The 18,635-nt window shown below is 44.5% G+C and overlaps 1 protein-coding gene across 1 annotated transcript in view; it reads right to left on the bottom strand.

Annotated features, from left to right (window-relative positions):
• cdcp2 (CUB domain containing protein 2) overlaps positions 1-18,635 on the bottom strand; it is a 38,699-nt gene that overhangs the window by 13,276 nt on the left and 6,788 nt on the right. The window lies entirely within an intron of this gene.

The raw sequence follows: 18,635 nt of genomic DNA on the forward strand, positions 1-18,635 counted from the left end.
GGTGTGATACTGAGCTATTTGGGAAGGATGCAGGTTCCATCCCTTGTCTGTGCTGAACTAGTTGATCTCAATTAAGAGATTGTTACCTCTTTTACAAGGGAAAGAAGGAAAGAATTGCATTTATAAATCACCTTTCATGACCTCAGGATGTCTTCAATCACTTCACAGCCAATTAAGCACTTTTAAAATGAAGTCACAGTTATAATTTTAGGGAACACAGCAGAATTCTGAGCAAGGTCCCACAAACAGCAATGGGATTAATGAGCAGATAATTTGCTTTCATAGACTCATAGAATGGCAGCAGCACAGAGGAAGGCCATATGGTCTATCGTGTCCATGCTGACTCTTGTAAGAACTACTCAATTGGCCCCACTCCCCTGCTTTTACCCGCTATCCTTGCGATTTGTTTCTTTTCAGATAATCCCGAAACCTGTCCACCATCTACAAGGCATGAGTCAGGAGTGTGATGGAATACTCCCCACTTGCCTGGATGAGTGTAGCTCCAACAACGCTCAAGCTCAACACTATCCAGGCCAAAGCAACCTGCTTGATTGACAACCCATACACAAACATTCACTCCCTCCACCACCGACGCACAGTGGCAGATGTATGTATAATGGAACATTCCTTGTTCCAGTCCTACTCAGGCCCCCTCCCATAACTCTTTCTACGATACATCGATGACTGCTTCGGCGCCACTTCATGCTCTCGTCTAGACCTGGAAAAATTTATTAATTTTTCTTCCAATTTCCATCCCTCCATCATTTTCACATGGTCCATCACTGACACTAGCCTTCCCTTCCTTGACCTCTCTGTCTCAATTTCTGGTAATAGACTGTCAATATTCATTACAAGCCTACCGACTCCCACAGCTACCTCGACTACAGCTCCTCACACCCCTCTTCCTGTAAGGACTCCATCCCATTCTCTCAGTTCCTTCGCCTCTGTCGCATGTGTTCTGATGATGCCAATTTCCAAAACAGTTCCTCTGACATGTCTTCCTTCTTCCTTAACCAAGGTTTTCCACTCAGGGTGGTTGACAGGGCCCTCAACCATGTCCGGCCCATCTCCCGCGCATCTGCCCTCACACCTTCCTCTCCCTCCCAGAACCATGATAGGGTCCCCCTTGTCCTCACTTATCACTCTACCAGCCTCCGCATTCAAAGGATCATCCTCCACCATTTCCGCCAACTCCAGCATGATGCCACCACAAAACACATCTTCCCTTCAACCCTCCTGGTGGCATTCCACAGGGATCGTTTCCCCTGGGACACCCTGGTCCACTCCTCCATCACCCCCTACACCTCAACCCCCTCCCACGGCACCTTCCCATGCAACTGCAGAAGGTGCCACACCTGTCCCTTTACATCCCCCCTCCTCACCATCCAAAGGCCCAAGCAATCCTTTCAAGTGAAACAGCACTTCACTTGCACTTCCCTCAATTTAGTCTACTGCATTCGCTGCTCCCAATGCGGTATCCTCTACATTAGAGAGGCCAAACGCAGACTGGGTGACTGCTTTGCGGAACACCTTCGGTCTGTCCCAAGCATGATCCAGACCTCCCTGTCGCTTGCCATTTCAACACACCACCCTGCTTTCATGCCCACATGTCTGTCCTTGGCCTGCTGCAATGCTCCAGTGAAGCTCAATGCAAACTGGAGGAACAGCACCTCATCTTCCGACTAGGCACTTTACAGCCTGCCAGACTTAATATTGAGTTCAACAACTTCAGATCGTGAACTCTCTCCTCCATCCCCACCCCCTTTCCGATCCCCCTTTTTCTAATTATTTATATTTTTAAAATATATTTTTCTTTTCCCACCTATTTCCTTTATTTTTAAATGTATTTCCATCCATTGTTTCATCTCTACCTTTTAGTCTATTTCGATCCCTTCCCCCCACCCCACCAGGGCTATCTGTCCCTTGCTCATCCTGCTTTCTACCCTTAATGTCACTATTAGCACATTCCTTAGCTAATATCACCACCGTCAACACCCCTTTGTCCTTTTGTCTATGACATCTTTGGCAATCTCTTCCTTGCCTCCACCTATCACTGGCCCTCTATTCAGCTCTACCTGTCCCACCCCCCCAGCTTATAGTTCACCTCATTTCTATTTTTCCTCAGTTCTGATGAAGAGTCATACAGACTCAAAACATTAACTGTATTCCTCTCCGCAGATACTGCCAGACCTGCTGAGTTTTTCCAGCTATTTTTATTTTTGTACAATCTATAAGGTGCACTGCAGGAACTCACCAAGGCTCCTTAGACAGCACCTTCCAAACCCACGACCACTACCATCTAGAAGAACAAGGGTAGCAAATGCATGGGAACACCACCACCTGGAAGATTCCCCTCCAAATATATCGTTGTTCCTTCACTGTCACTGGGTCAAAATCCTGAAACTCCCTCCCTAACAACACTGTGGGTGTACCTACACCACATGGACTGCAGTGGTTCAAGAAGGCAGCTCACCACCATCTTCTCAAGGGCAATTAGGGATGGGCAATAAATGCTGACCTCGCCAGCGATGCCCACATCCCATGAATGAATAAAAAAAAATCCAATTCCTATTTGAAAGCCACAATTGAATCTGCCTCCACAACACTCCCGGGCTATACATTCCAGATCTTAATGACCTACTGCGTAAAAGAAAGATTTTCCTCATGTTGTCTCTGCTTCTTTTGCTAATCACCTTAAATTGGTGTCCTTTGGTTTGTGACCCTTTGCCAATGGGAACAACATCTCTATCTACTCTGCCCAGACCCCTCATAATTTTGGACACCTCTATCAAATCTCCTCTCAACCATCTCTTCTCTAAAGAGAACATCCTAAGTTTTGTCAATCTATTGATGTCACTGAAGTCTCTCATCCCAAGAACCATTCCCATAAATCTTTTCTGCACCCTCTCCAATGTCCTCACATTCTTCCTAAAGTGTGGTTCCCAAAATTGGACACAATATTCCAACAGAGGATGAACCAGTGCTTTATGAATGTTCAATACAAGTTCCTTACTTTTATATTCTATGCCTTCATTTATAAAGCCCAGGATCCCCAATGCCTTATTAACATCCTGCCCTGCCACCTTCAACGAATTGTGCACATATACCCTCAGGACCTTCTGCTTCTGCACTCCCTTTAGCATTGTATACTTTGTTTTATATTGCCTTTCCTCATTCTTCCTTCCAAAATGAATCATTTCACACTTCTCTGCATTAAACTTTACCTGCTTTGTGTCCATCCATTCCACCGGCCTGTCTATGTCCTTTTGAAGTCTATCATTATAATTTTTAAGTTATGTTGATTGAGGGATAAATATTGATCAGGAAACCATGGTGAATTTTCTTTCTCTTCTTCAGGTAGTTCCACGAGATCTTTCATGTTCACCCGAGAGGGTAGACCGAGTGTTGATTTAATATCTCATCAGAAAGCCAATGAGGTATTTCCTCAGTACTGCACTGAAGTATTAGCCTAGATCAGCTGCTCAGTTGCATTTAATGTCCCTGAGATGAAGCACATTAACCAGGATTTGCAGTCAGCACTATCCTGTAACCATCTATGGACGCAAGGTGCAAAAATGATTTGGCTAGGCTTGATGACCGTTATAATCAAATAACTCAACAATACGACTGTCTAGACTCGTAGGTGAAGAATGTTCTCATGAATGTTGTACAGAATTCTGATGACATGCAGTCAGTAAGGAGTACAGAAAACTAAGGATGGGGTGTGGGGTGCAGAGGGAGAGAAGAAAATTGAACAGACTGCAGAGGTGATCTTCAGCACAGGATTTTCATTTTCACTAAAATTACAGATTTTAAATCCTAACCACAATTTCACCCTGTGAACAAACGCTACTTTGGCAAAGTGAGCTGACATCACACCCTGCACCCTGCATAGTCTGTATTCTCTAAAATTCATACTTTTGTTTCTACTGGCCCTGAGTTCACTGGAAATCAGCATAATATTGTTCACATTTGTTCTTATCAAGATTGAAAGTAATTTCCTAAAAACAAAGGAAGGAACGAGAGTATATTATACATTTAAACCCATGCAATATATATGTATCAATTAAAAACACACGATGGATGCATTACCTGGTCTGGCTGTGACTCTGCAGACAATCCACAATAGCAACACACCCACAGCAACCTGCAATACGCTATTTTGCATTGCTGAACGTATAAAGAAAACTAAAAACCCAGATAGAAAAGGCAAAATTATATAATTCTTTACAGCAACATATGAAGTAATACACAATGGTTGTAGAATTAATAGTGGCATTAATAATTCAATGGTAGTCTGTATTAGTAACGTGATCCATCTCTGGTTCCTTTCAGTAAATATTAATGAGCTGGATCCAGTGTCCTCATCTTCCATCCTGCACTGTACAACTTGTTGTACAATCTCTGGAACAATGATGTAAATATTTAATTTACTCAAGTCATAAATATTCTCTTGTAAATTTTGGAATGATCCCAAATTCATTAATTACTTTATGGAAATCTTCACAATTTAACATTAAAAATTGATTCATTTAACAGATGTGGGACCAGTTAAAAACCTGGAAGTACAAAAGAACAAAAAGTCCCAAAAGGAATTTTAAAAGCTCAAAAGTTGTTAGCTATAATGGCTGTAATTAGAAACCAATGGACAATCAGGTCCATGAGTCCCCCACCCTCCCTCCTGACCACTCTTGGTAGAATCCTCCCTTTTAACTCGTGTTCTTTTCTTTATTTTGAATAGTGATTTTTGAAAATCTTTGCAAAATTCAATTCAATTTTCTCCTCTTAAGGCAATGGCCTCACCTTACCAGTCTAGGTAACCCTGGAAAGTATGCATGTGCAGGTATTGAGGAAAAAATATGGTCAGGCACAGCTATGAGGATCTTCATGATTGAACAGCTTGCCGACACTCAATATCTAAGCTCATACATGAAGAATAGCTACTTAGGCACGGCACTAGTAGACAGCTGGTGCCCATGGAGCATATCCTAGCAAGACTTGGCGTGTTCTGGACAGCAGGGGAGAAAATGCACACGAGAAAAGAGTGCATTTTAGAGTCCATTATAAAAGATTTAATAGTTGAGCATTTGGAAAACAGTGAAAAAAGGAGTACAACAATTTAGGTAGACCATCTGATCAGAAACAAGAGCGCTTTTAATCACTTCATCATTTCAAAGGTCAAAGTCATTCTGAGTGTAAAGGAATGGGAGATTTTTATTCCCAGGATTATAACTGAAAGGAAGTCTTCTGTCTCCCTCATCTTAGCAGGAGATACTTCACTGCAGTGAACAAGAATATGTTCATTTGCAGGATTTACCATGCTCCATTAAAATTTCAGCAGAATAGAGGAGCATAGTATCTTCAAACCAAGGTGAAAAGCAATATAATGTCCACATGTTACTGTATATTTCTTTACTGACATAGCTTTGAACTCTGACTTATGTGCTTGCTCCATGTTTATTTAAAAAGGGAGGTAGAGAGAAAAAAGGGAATTATAGACCAGTCAGCCTGACATCGGTAGTGGGGAAAATTCTAGAGTCCATTATAAAAAATTTAATAGTTAAGCATTTGGAAAACAGTGGCAAAATCGGACAGAGTCAGCATGGATTTACGAATGGGAAATCATGCTTGACAAATCTACAGGAATTTTTCGAGGATGTAACTAGTAGAGTTGATGAGGGGGAGCCAGTGGATGTGGTTTATTTGGACTTTCAGAAGGCTTTCGACAAAGTCCCACATAAGAGATTAGCGTGTAAAATTAAAGCGCATGGGATTGGGGGTAATGTATGGAGATGGATAGAAAACTGGTTGGCAGACAGGAAACAAAGAGTAGGAATAAATGGGTCTTTTTCTGAATATCAGGCAGTGGCTAGTGGGGTACCGCAGGGATCGGTGCTGGGACCCCAGCTATTCACAATATATATTAATGATTTAGATGAGGGAACTAAATGTAATATCTCCAAATTTGCAGATGACACATGGGGAGGGTGAGCTGTGAGGAGAATGCAGAGATGCTTCAGGGTGATTTGGACAAGCTGAGTGAGTGGGCAAATGCATGGCAGATGCAGAATAATGTGGATAAATGTGAGGTTATCCACTTTGATAACAAAAACAGGAAGGCAGATTATTATCTGAATGGCTATAAATTGAGAGAAGGGAATGTGCAACGAGACCTGGGTGTCTTCATACACCAGTCGCTGTAGGTAAGCATGCAGGTGCAGCAGGCGGTAAAGAAGGCAAATGGTATGTTGGCCTTCATAGCGAGAGGATTCGAGTACAGGAGCAGGGATGTCTTGCTGCAATTATACAGGGCCTTGGTGAGACCACACTTGGAATATTATGTGCAGTTTTGGTCTACTTATCTGAGGAAGGATGTTCTTGCTATAGCGGCAGTGCAGCAAAGGTTTACCAGACTGATTCCTGGGATGGCAGGACTGACATATGAGGAGAGATTGAGTTGGTTCAGATTATATTCGCTGGAGTTCAGAAGAATGAGGGGGCATCTCATAGAAAGCTATAAAATTCTAACAGAACTAGACAGGGTAGATGCAGGAAGGATGTTCCCTATGGTGGGGGAGTCCAGAACCAGAGGTTACAGTCTGAGGATACGGGGTAGACCATTTAGGACTGAGATGAAGGGAAATTTCTTCACCCAGAGAGCGGTAAGCCTGTGGAAATCGCTACCACAGAAAATAGTTGAGGCCAAAACATTGTATGTTTTCAAGAAGGAGTTAGATATAGCTCTTGGGGCGAAAAGGATCAAAGGATATGGGGAGAAAGCAGGACCAGACTATTGAGTTGGATGATCAGCCATGATCATGATGAATGGTGGAGCAGGCTCGAAGGGCCGAATGGCCTACTCCTGCTCCTATTTTCTGCGTTTCTATGTTGTTTATTGCAAGATCATTTGACAACGACTGAACCATGATGATTTAAGTCATGTACTTTATAGTTCAGCCATCTCAATCATTTCACCTGGTCTTTCTCCAACCTGGGCTTGTTCCATCAATTTTTGAAGGTACCAATCTACAGCTATCAGAAAGTTCCCCTCAAGCCACTCACCATCCTGACTTGGAAATATATCGCCATTCCTTAACTGTTGCTGGGTCAAAATCCTGGAACTCCCTTCCTAACAGCACTGTGGGTGTACCTATACTACATGGACTGCAGCGGTTCAAGAAGACAGCTCACCACCACCTTCTCAACAGCAATAAGGGATGGGCAATAAATGCTGGCCTAGCCAGTGAAGCCCACATCCCTTGAATGAATTAAAAAAAACTCTGTTCATTTCATTCTTCTTGGTGTAACACACTCTGATAATGTACACAGGCTAATGGAGTATGGTAAATCCTGAAAATGAATATATTCTTCCTCACTGTGTTGAAATATCTCTTGCCAGGGTTATGGAGATACAGCAGACTGCAATACTCCTTTCAGTTACAATTCTGGGGATAAATATCTCTCATTTCTTTACACTCAGAACAACTGCACCTATTTAAATAATAAAGCTGCTTATTACCTTAGTTATAATCACTCTATATTCTCTATTCCTTACAAGTGGAATACAATGGTATATTGCACTTTCCTCTTCATAGTTAGAACATATTCATTGATAGCATTAATATGTATATTTTAAAATTTATTTTATTTTCATTAGGATTATTATGAGCATAAAAAGTGTCATGCAATTTGCCTCACATAATAACTGCTCAGCTTTTGATAGGACTATTACAGATGGTGGGATCTGGGAAGAGTTGTTTTTCTGACCCTGAGATAAATGTCTCAATTATACCTTGTAGCATTAAATTATGAGAATGTGGTATAACTGGGCCGTGATATTGTCACTTTGATGATGCATTAAGTTATGGAAAGTGGTGTGAGACACTTTAGACATCAATGAGCCGAACTTGTGCTCCATGTAAACACATATGCACAGAGACCACGTGCCTACCAGAGCATGATATGGAGCAAGCAGTATAATTCCATGCTGCCAATATGACTGCTCAAAATAGGTACTGGTGTCAGTTTAATGTCACTATTAAACACGTATGCAAAAAGCCAAGTGCTGCTGATGTTGGAAATCTATAATGAAAAACAGAAAAAAAATGGAAATACTCAGCAGCTCAAGCAGCATCTGTGGAGAAACAGAAATCAACCTTTCGATTCTGGCCTGAAATGTCAATTTCTATATCTCCACAGATGCTTCCTGAACTATCATTATACACCAAGTTGAGACAGAGACTGCCTCATTTGGTATCAGTGCAAAGGGGAAACCTTACTGTTGTCCCTATTTTGATGAGCCCAAAATGCACTAATATATAGAAGAAACATGTGTCCGTATAAATGTGTACCAATGCAAATGATAACTATCAGGGAGCTTTTCAGTTATCCCCAGAAAATTCATTGTGTCTTACTTTGCGCTGTTCCAAAGCAAGTCTCTCTAAGTGTGATGTAGATATACAGTAAGGTCAGTACTGTTCAGCTTCCATTTGTTATCAAAATCTGACAGGTAAGTGCAAAAAATAATCAGTGCTCTTTAATCAAGTTTATCACTTGCTGACATGGGTCTCAGCATCCACTTAAACCAAAGAAAACAACTTCCCAAATATCAAAGCAGTCTTTTTTTGATATATTGACTGTTGGCTCTCTCAACAGGCTGTTACAGATCTGAATGTAAATATTGTCTCATAGTTGCAGTATGGTATTTGTTTCTGTTGTTGTGGAGTGAAAAATCAACAGAGAAACTGCAATACATGTCAGCAACTGCAGGCAGAGAAGATGTGAAGTGCCAAGACACAGCCACATTCCAACTCCGTATAATGACTGAAGTTAATTCTGGGTACCTGAGGCCTCTGAGTAGCTTTAAACATTTACAAATGCTAAGGGCGGAATCATCCCAGATTTTCACTAAGTGAATAGTGGACGGGGAAATGGACGTTTTACCTGCCGGACACAATGGCGGCTTTTCACGGCGTATCGTCCCCTTCCCGGTACGTCAGGCCTCATTAATATGCATTCCTGGGAAACACACCGGGTCACTGGTGGGGCATCATCTGATTCGCCCGCCCCCGCTGTCAATTCAGGCCTTCAGCAAACCCTGCGCCATATTTAAAGTCCGCCCCCTGCACAGAGCTAGCATTCTTCAAGGGATAGGAAGCTGCTGGGAACTGATGGCTGCCAAAGGAAGGAAACATGCTGCCCCCATATTTAGTGACGCCTCCCTCGGGCGCCTACAGGACACGGTGGAGGCTCACTGCAAAGTCCTCTACCCCCGCTCTGGGAAAAGCAAGCAAGGTCATCAATCCAGCATGGGAGGCGGTGGCAGCACCAATGTCCTGTAAAAAAGGGCAGCCACAAGTGCCGAAAGAGGATGAATGATATCCTCCGTTCTGCCAGGGTAAGTCACTGTTCTCATCACTCTCAACGCACATACTCATAAACCCATCACACATCCACGGGGATCTCACTCCCTCTACTTCAAGGGATATCACCGTTCACTTAATCTGCCCTGCAGATTGTGTCCTCATCCCGTCCATGGCTCCACTCATCACGCACACATGCCAGGCATCCATATTATCTGCCCTGGTAGGCATCCTGCTTCCACTCTCTCCATCTGTATTCATGTAGGACAAGCTGGCACACAACAAAAAGGAGAAGTCACAGACTGGTGGAGGAATGCCTAACATCAAGGTCCTAACAGACTTTGAAAATAGAGTCATCCAGCTGGCTGGTGACGTTCTGGACCATTCCTGTGGTGAGTTTGGCGGTGCTCAACCAAGTGAGGATCCAACAGTGCAACATCCATCAGACAACCATGCTGTCAGCGAGTTCCCCTGTTTCACAGTCCCCTGCCATGCAGACACATCTGGGAAGCAGCCGAGAGGTTCACGACCCAGGACCTCGACTCAAGTCCCAAAGACACCTCGGAAGAAGAATCTGATGACAGCCTCATTGAAGACCCATCAAAGTGCTCACCCACGCCCACCTTGGTGGGACCTAGTCCTAGAGTAACCTCGGGATCACAATCTGGTGACCACATCGCACTGTCTGATCCACAGCAGGCAGCCACAGGGACTTCCCAGGTTTCCGGCACTCGGAGGACTGCTGGAGGCCAGAAATCTGCTGGAGTACTGTGTACAGTTTTGGTCCCCGTATTTAAGAAAGGGTATACTAGTATTGGAGGCAGTTCAAAAGAGATTCACTAGGCTGATTCCTGGGATGCAGGGGTTGACTTTAAAAGAACGGCTAAACAGGTTAGGCCTTTATTCATTAGAGTTTAGAAGAATGAGGGTTGATCTTATTGAAACGTACAAGATTGTGAGGGGGGCTTGACAGGGTAGATGTTGAGAAGATGTTTCCACTAGTGGGGGAATCTCGAATTAGGGGTCATAGTTACAGAATAAGGGACACTCACTTAAAACTAAGTTGTGGAGGAATTTCTCTCTCAGAGGGTAGTGAATGTCTGGAATTCTCTACCCCAGAGAGTTGTGGAGGCTTGATCACTGAAAGTATTTAAAGAGGAGGTAGATAGATTTTTGAAATGTCGGGGAACTGAGGGCTATAGGGAACAGGCACGAGGCAGATCAGCCATGATCTTATTGAATGGTGGGACAGGTTTGAGGGGCCGAATGACCTAATCCTGCTCCTATTTCTTGTGTTCTTATATTCTTATGCATTCGAGTCAGATGAGGAGCCTCTGGACTCAGTCATACTTCAGTTGCTGGAGCTGCAAAGGCAAACTTGGGCACATCAGGAAGGGATGTTCGCTGGACACCTCAGATTGCAAGGCATGATGGAGCAGTCCAACCACCTTCAGTCTGAGGTGATAGCGCTTGCATACCAACACACCGAGGTCAACACTGGCAAGATGGTGGCCGCCATGGAGACCTAGGTCCAGGAATTTGGTCCTGCGCTGTTGTGTGGGCTGAACTCCATCGCTGATGCTGATGCCAATGGTGTCAACGTGAGAGGAATGTGGGGCAGCTCAATCTCACTCCAGCTACCCCTTCTCCTCAAGGAGTCAGCCAGGGGCCCTTGGGCACCCATTCGGAGGAGGATCAGCACATACACACCCTGGGGCTATCCACCCAGGTGACTCCTGGAGCGCTTGACCCATCAAAATTCCCTCTTCCTGTGACCCCAGCAGCTCCAGCTCCATAGGCTGGCACACGACAGGACCCCAAAAGCAGGCCGGGGACCTTCAAGTCTCGGCCCTCCAGAGGATACCTGTCAAGGACATCACAGACAGGGCGTAGCAGTTAGCAAACTTCCTCCAGCTCCGCTGTGGATGTCTGGGGAACACCAGGGTTAGGAATGTTAAGAAAATGTAGTTTCACTGCGTGGGCATGGGTGTTAATCATTTGTACATAATGTTCACTCTTGTAAATAAACTCCCAAGAATGTCTCCCTGTGTATGGCTCCTTGTTATGATGAGCAGTGTTTGTCACTCTGATGTGAAACCTTGGTCCTTGCAAACAATAAAGACAGGTGTCTCAGTCCAGGGCCTCTTCCCTGTGCTTTGTGCAACCATCCCAGCACACTGATGGTGTGCGTTCACTGTCACAGGTCACATCAATCATGCCTGTAACTCAATTGGCTTTTCACTGTTGCCAGAATGTACTGGGCGTGCGGCAAATAGTTCTGTCATTCTTTCAGCACCTTTGAGATGCGGCTGGGCCCCCCATCTCATCAGCATCTGTGTCCGGTGACAGTGTGATCTTGAAGGATTCAGCTCGCAAAGGATGCTATAGGACCAAGAGGAGTTAAAGTTTCCCCACTGCATCTCCATGATATGACCCTGTTCCCAGAGCACATGCGAGGAGCCATCAGACAGGCAGGAGTCAGACATTCAAATAAGCTATGTGAGGATCTATGGAGTGTCCCCACTGCGTGACATCATCATCCTCCTGGAATGTAGGGACAATGGGCTCTGCTGCGTCTCCATGACAGGAGCCTTATCACAGAGGGTATGTGCACTGCCATCAGCCAGACAGGAGTCAAAAGTTCACAGATGCAAAGTGAGAATCTATGGAGTATCCTCACTGCATGTTGTCATCATCCTCCACGAATCTAGCGGCTATGAGAGCCTCTCGAGTATGCCTGCCTTGTCTAGACAATGCGATGGCTTCATCACCGTCATCCCTGCCTTCAAGGACCTCATCACCCTCATCCTCGTTGACATCCTCCTCATCGGAGGAGATGTGCAGCTCCTCAATCCACTCCTCAAGTGGCAGCACCAGGTTGTGAAGGGCGCAGCAGGTGATGACAATGCATGACATCCTCTGTGGACTGTATTGCAGGGCTCTGCCAGACTGGTCCAAGCACTAGAACCTCATCTTCAATTTCCCAATGGTTTGCTCCACCAAAGTGTGAGTTGCAGCATGAGCCTTGCTGTACCTTCTCTCTTCTACACTCTGAGGCCATTACACGGGTGTCATCAGCAACATCCTCTGTGGGTAGACCTTGTCCCCAAGGACCTAACCTTGCAGCCTTTGTGGACCCTGGAAGATGTCAGGGATCTGAGACCTACTGAGAATGTAGGGGTCGTGGACACTCCCTGGGAACCATGCGCAGACCTGCAAGATGCATCTGCTGTGGTTGTTGACCAGTTGAACATTCAGCAAGTGGAAGCCCTTGTGGTTGACTTGCTGCCTAAGCACCATGTTAGTGCAGTCAATGGCACCCTGCACCTGTGGAAAACCTGAGACCTGTGCAAATCCCAGTGCTCTTGCTTGCTGTCTTGCCTCATCCTGAACGAAATGCACAAAGTTGTGCTCCTTCGCGAATATGGCGTCTGTGACCTCCTGGATGCACTTGTGTGTGGAGGCTTGCGAGATCCACAGAGATCATCTGTGGAGCCCTGGAAGGAGCCACTGGCATAAAAATTGAGCGCCGTGGTCACTTTTACTGCCACTGGCAGTGGGTGCTCTCAAAATCCCTGTGGCGCCAAATCCTGCAGCACATGGCATATGTGACCGATCAGTTCCCTGGACACGCACAGTATTTGGTGACACTGGTTCTCAGTCATCTGCAGGAATGACAAGTGCCATCTATAGACCCTGGCTTTAGCTAGGTGCCGACCAACGACGGCTCGCTGTGGCTCTTCAGCGGCAGGCGCAGAAGCCCCAGCTGCCCCTTTCTCTTGAGGGTGCTGCTTCTCCCTCTGCCCAGTCAGGCACCTCCGTCGCTCTCTTCTCCTTTGTCTCCGTTCCCTGTAAGCCATGAGGCATACAGGTAGGTCACCAGGCTCCATGCTCCTGATGTACTCCTCCTACAGGGTGAAAGAGAGAGACATGTGGGTTAGCATGGCTGTACTAAGAACCTTTCTTGGTTAAGATTGAAAGCCCCTTAACTCATGCCAGAGATTGCTGGCCACCTCTTGGATGGTCAGAGTCTGGTGTGCTGCATGGCTTCCCGAAACCCCACCCACCTCCGCCCCACTCCACCTAACCGATTGGCAGCAGCTTTGCCCAATGGACTGCATGCTGTGCTCTCAGCTCAGGTGCAAGCATTCATCTAACCCGCACTGCAAGGCTGCACTGTTAGCTTGAACAATGGGGGAGACTGGTCCAAACTTGAATGAAGACATTAAGGGGCTGTGAGCACCTCCACCAGAGACTGCTCCATGGCCACCTTTTGCAAGGAGGTTGTACAATTTCCACAGTCGTCCAATTGTTCTGCAGCCCCCTAAAACACTAATTAATTTGCAGCCTGTGCCCGAGGGATAAAAAGTTTAGGAGTATTTGGTGGCGCTTTCATGCCTCTGTGTTGCTCGAGTGGGCAAATAAGCTAGAGGCACGAGTCCAAGTATGTCAATGTAGCAGTGCCTGAACTGTCTCAGCTGCGGAGGAATGGTCACTTTTTGCAAGGTTTCCCTGATGCGTGACCGCTTCCCTCCCACCCCCGTGTGTGCTTGTGCACTACAATCAGACCATGCTGCCTTCCCCTCCCCCGCACCACTCACCCCAACCACAGTGCAGCCCTTGCCCCAATACCGCAGTGTCAGCCAGCCGGGAGAAAGTGACTTGCCTGTGCTCTTGCCTGAATGCGCGGTGCCTCTTCCTTGAAGTTGAACGAGTGGCCCTCGTGAACGCTGCACAACGTTAGTGTGCACTCACTTCCTCGTTCCCCTCAAAGTTCAGCTCACCAGATGCACACCTTTTAAAAGCTGTTGTGAATCATGCTGTTCTGAAGTCACGCCGACATGGGAGGTAAATTCGACATGGGGGGATGATTCTGGTGACGGCTTATAATTGGATGCAAATGCATTGAAATGATGTTCCCAACGTTGGACAGTGGGAAAGGCAGCCCGCCATTGACAGGCGGAGCAGACATTCGCAAACTGGTTTCATGACGGCGTAAAACCAATTTTTGGCCTTCGCACCATATTGTCCACCATGACGCCCAATGCCAATGGGGGCAGAAAATTCCGGCCTAAAAGTTTGTTCCAGATGCACCCAGAGATAAGATTTCATTGACCTGAACTGGCACTTGGCTTTTGTTTTTGAAAGTTTCTACCAAGTTTGTGAGATGTGAATATAGAACTATACAAAACGAGCATAGATTGTGAAATATTTGACATAGTATAGAGATCTGCATGGATTTCACTACTGTGTTCTTAGAAATTACCTCTAAAATAAAAATTTAGTGACCTACTCTTAGTTTAATGTGTGATCAGTTTAATGTAATGTTCGTCTATGTAAGCAATTAATATTTATGCAAAATTATATTCGCACCATTGTACTGACATTCATCTGAGAGCTCATTAGAAACTTTACTTACAATTTTTATAAGCTAGCTTCTTGCATATAGTAGTGATGAGGGAGGACTGTGGATTGGTTGTATTTTTACCAAGTGATTTTACCAAGATTAAAAGGGTGGATAAGGAGCTAGGAATCCAGAAATGTTATTAGTCCTGTCCAGCTCAGCCTCTTACAATCTTCAATGACCACTTGATATCTTCTGACATAGTTTCTGATGATACAAATATATGCCAAACAAATTCAACCCAGGCAGGAATCTATTTTTATTGACATACTGCATGCTCCTAAATATTCCCATCTCACAAGTCCTTCCAGGAACTAGTCCCTCACAAATGCTCCCAATCCTAAAGCTCCCATTATTGTTCCCAAATCTCATCCATACCAATGACATACATTCGATCATACATATGAACATACGAATTAGGAGCAGGAGTAGGCCACTTGGCCTGTTGAGCCTGCTCCGCCGTTCAATAAGATCATGGCTGATCTGATTTTAATCTCATATTCCTGCCTACCCCCGATAACTTTCACCTCTTTGACATCCTATAAATATTCCAATAAAAACTTACCCATAAGGAATACTTGCGAGCAATATCATTCTTGATGCAGAAGAATATATACCACCTAAACATGGGAATACTCTAGATGCCAGACTACCCACGTGCAAGGCTACAGGATACTAGTCATCAGTAACCGAATGAAATGGTAGATTTAGTATGCATTTGTGTCCATCACACTTAGGCGTCACATATAAAAATTTCTGTGTCAAGCTTAAAAAATGTAAAAGCAAAGAAAGCCAATCACTTGGAACGTAATTTGATACAGAAATATGTAAACTATTAGCAACAATCCAATCACATTGCAAATAGAGAAAGAAAGACAGACATTTCATTCTGGGTTCTGACCAGCAACCTGAAAAGGAATTAAACTCTGATTGATCTTGCCCATTATTTACTTAACAGTTATTAGAATTTGTGGCCTTAAAGAGATATTGTTTCACATTAGCAGCAGAACACATTGTGCGTTTGGAGTATAACATTCCTGTGTTTATAAAACAGAATATCATATGACTCACAACAATAATGTTTATTTAGATTGCTTCTTTAATGTAGTAAAACATCCCAAGGCGCTTCACAGGAATGTTATCAAACAATATTTGGCACTGCAACACAGAAGGAGATATTAGGACAGAAGACTAAAAAGTCTGGTCAAAGAGGTAAGTTTTAAGCAGTATAAAGGTGAAGAGAGAGGAAGAGAGGGAAAATTCCAGAGCTTAGAATCTAGGCAACTGAAGGTACAGGCAGGGCAGGGGAGAGGGGGATGCACATGGAGGTAATCAATGGAGGCCGTGCCTTCAGGGGGCTCTGGTTTAGGCAGCACTGGCCCTCTCTCAAGTGGCCGCCTTATGCCTCAACATGCTCGCAAACAAATGCATGGTGGGCACTCCGCTCCAGGACAAAGTTCCAGTGCTCGTGATCCCATCGTCCTGGAGCGAAAGCCGTAGTCCATGTGTGTTATAGAGTTGATTTTCCAGGCAACTTTTCTTGGTGGAAACATTGAACTTTATTTACAAGACAGCAGGCGTGGCTACATATGTGCATGTAACTCTATAACTAAAGAAGAACTCCACCCTGGAGGTTCCCCGTACTGCTAACTCATTGGTTTACACAGATCATGTGATCTTACCATACAGGATTATTCTTAAAGCTACAGTCCTACATTTATCAAAACTATAATTACTATAGTGTGGTCATTTGTTTTGACAGCAAGGGTGCATTCTGGGTGATTTAGTCTGTGTCCACCTTTAGCCGCACTCTCAGCTCCTGACGCAGGTACCGGCCACTAAAGGATTCCATGTGCTATTTTCAGAGCACACTGTCCCCCAATGGCAATTGAAATGTCTTCACCTGAGTTTAGCAGAGTGAAGATGCAGGTAAATCTCGTGAGTTTTTAAGTTTCTTATTTCTCTCCTGCAAAATTTCCTCTGATTTATTGCAATGGCTTTAGCATTGTTCTAGTTGTTTTATTGTACATGACAAGTTACACATAACTAGTGGACCATTACCATTGGACCATTACTTTTTTTATTTCTCTCCTGCTCTTCCTCTATTTCTTTGATTAATTGCTCATTGACTAATATCTTAATTACTACCATAAGTCATGTTAATAATCTCTGGACTATGAATTTCTTCATTAGGTATTTCTTAATTACTAGCTCTCTATATAATTTATAAAACAATTTTCTCTCTTTTGACTACTAAAGTCAAATACCATTGCTATATACGTATAATATACATGGAATGCTCTTAGCAATTATATTTCCAGTTCAATTATCTAAATCCTTTGTAAGTTATTTTTTCATTTTAACTGGCCATTTACACAGTATTTTGAAACAAAATAAAAACAAAATCAAAAATAAATTGCCTCTTGATGGTGTGTGGCCCTGGGCCAGGCCCTTCCTGTCTCTTGATGGTGTGACATGAGAGTGAGTGAGTGTGAGTATGAATATGAGTGAGCAATTGAGAGAGTGTGTGAACCCTGAGGGGGAGTGAGCCATGCATGCACACGCACACACACACTCCTCCTTGTACCTCCCCAAAAACCTATCCACACACCAGGCTGGGAGAGGAAGAAAACCTAGGCTGAAAGGCAACCCACTTCCAACCCCCACTTTTGTATGAATTCCACCGAGGCCAGGTGGGGATGTGTGCCACCAGAGGCGAAAACACAAAGTTGGAGTTAATTAAACTCAACTCCTTAGCTGGTCCCTGGTCCATTTGCCTTTCCTGGTGACCAAAGGAAAATCCAAAGTTATTTTACAAGTACATTAAGAGTAAGAGGATAACTAGGGAAAGGGTAGGGCCCATTAAGGACCATAGTGGTAATTTGTGTGTGGAGCCAGAAGACGTAGATAGGGTTCTAAATGAATACTTTGTGTCGGTGTTCACAAGTGAGAGGGACGACGTGGGTATGGAAATCAGGCAGAAGGACTGTGATATAATTAAAGAAATTAGCATAGAAAGGGAGGAGGTTCTAAGTGGTTGGGCAGGCTTAAAAGTAGATAGATCTCCAGGCCCGGATGAAATGTATCCCAGGCTGTTGAGTGAGGCAAAGGAGGAGATAGCAGGGGCGCTGGCAATAATTTTCAATACCTCTCTGGCCACAGGAGAGGTGCCAGAGGGCAGCCAATGTGGTACTGTTATTCAAAGAAGGGAGGAGGCAAGGATTAATCAAGGACAGTCAGCATGGTTTTGTTAAGGGGAGGTCATGTCTGACCAATTTGATTAGATTTTTCTAAGAGGTGACCAGGTGTGTAGATGAGGGCAATGCATTTGACGTGGTCAACTTGGACTTCAGCAAGGCTTTTGATAAGGTCCCGCATGGGAGACTGATAATGAAGGTAAGAACCCATGGGATCCAAGGCAATTTGGCAAAATGGATCCAGAATTGGCTGAGTGGCAGGAAGCAGAGGGTGATGGCTGGGGGGTATTTTTGTGACTGGATGCTTGTGTCCAGTGGGGTTCCACAGGGAACGGTGTTGGATCCCTTGCTGTTTGTTGTATAAATAAACGATTTAGATTTGAATGTAGGAGGGTTGATCAGTAAGTTCGTGGATGACACAAAAATTGGTGGGGTGGTAAATAGTGAGGATGAGAGCCTTAGATTACAGGAGGATATAGACGGGCTGGTCAGATGGGCTGATCAGTGGCAAATGGAATTTAATCCGGATAAGTATGAGGTAATGAACTTGGGCAGGACAAACAAGGCACGGGAATACACGGTGAATGGTAGGACCCTGGGAAGTACCGAGGATCAGAGGGACCTTGGTATACATGTCCACCGGTCCCTTAAGGTAGCAGGACAGGTAGATAA

Source organism: Cetorhinus maximus, chromosome 17 (assembly GCF_964194155.1).
Source record: "Cetorhinus maximus chromosome 17, sCetMax3.hap1.1, whole genome shotgun sequence".
Lineage (NCBI taxonomy): Eukaryota > Metazoa > Chordata > Chondrichthyes > Lamniformes > Cetorhinidae > Cetorhinus > Cetorhinus maximus.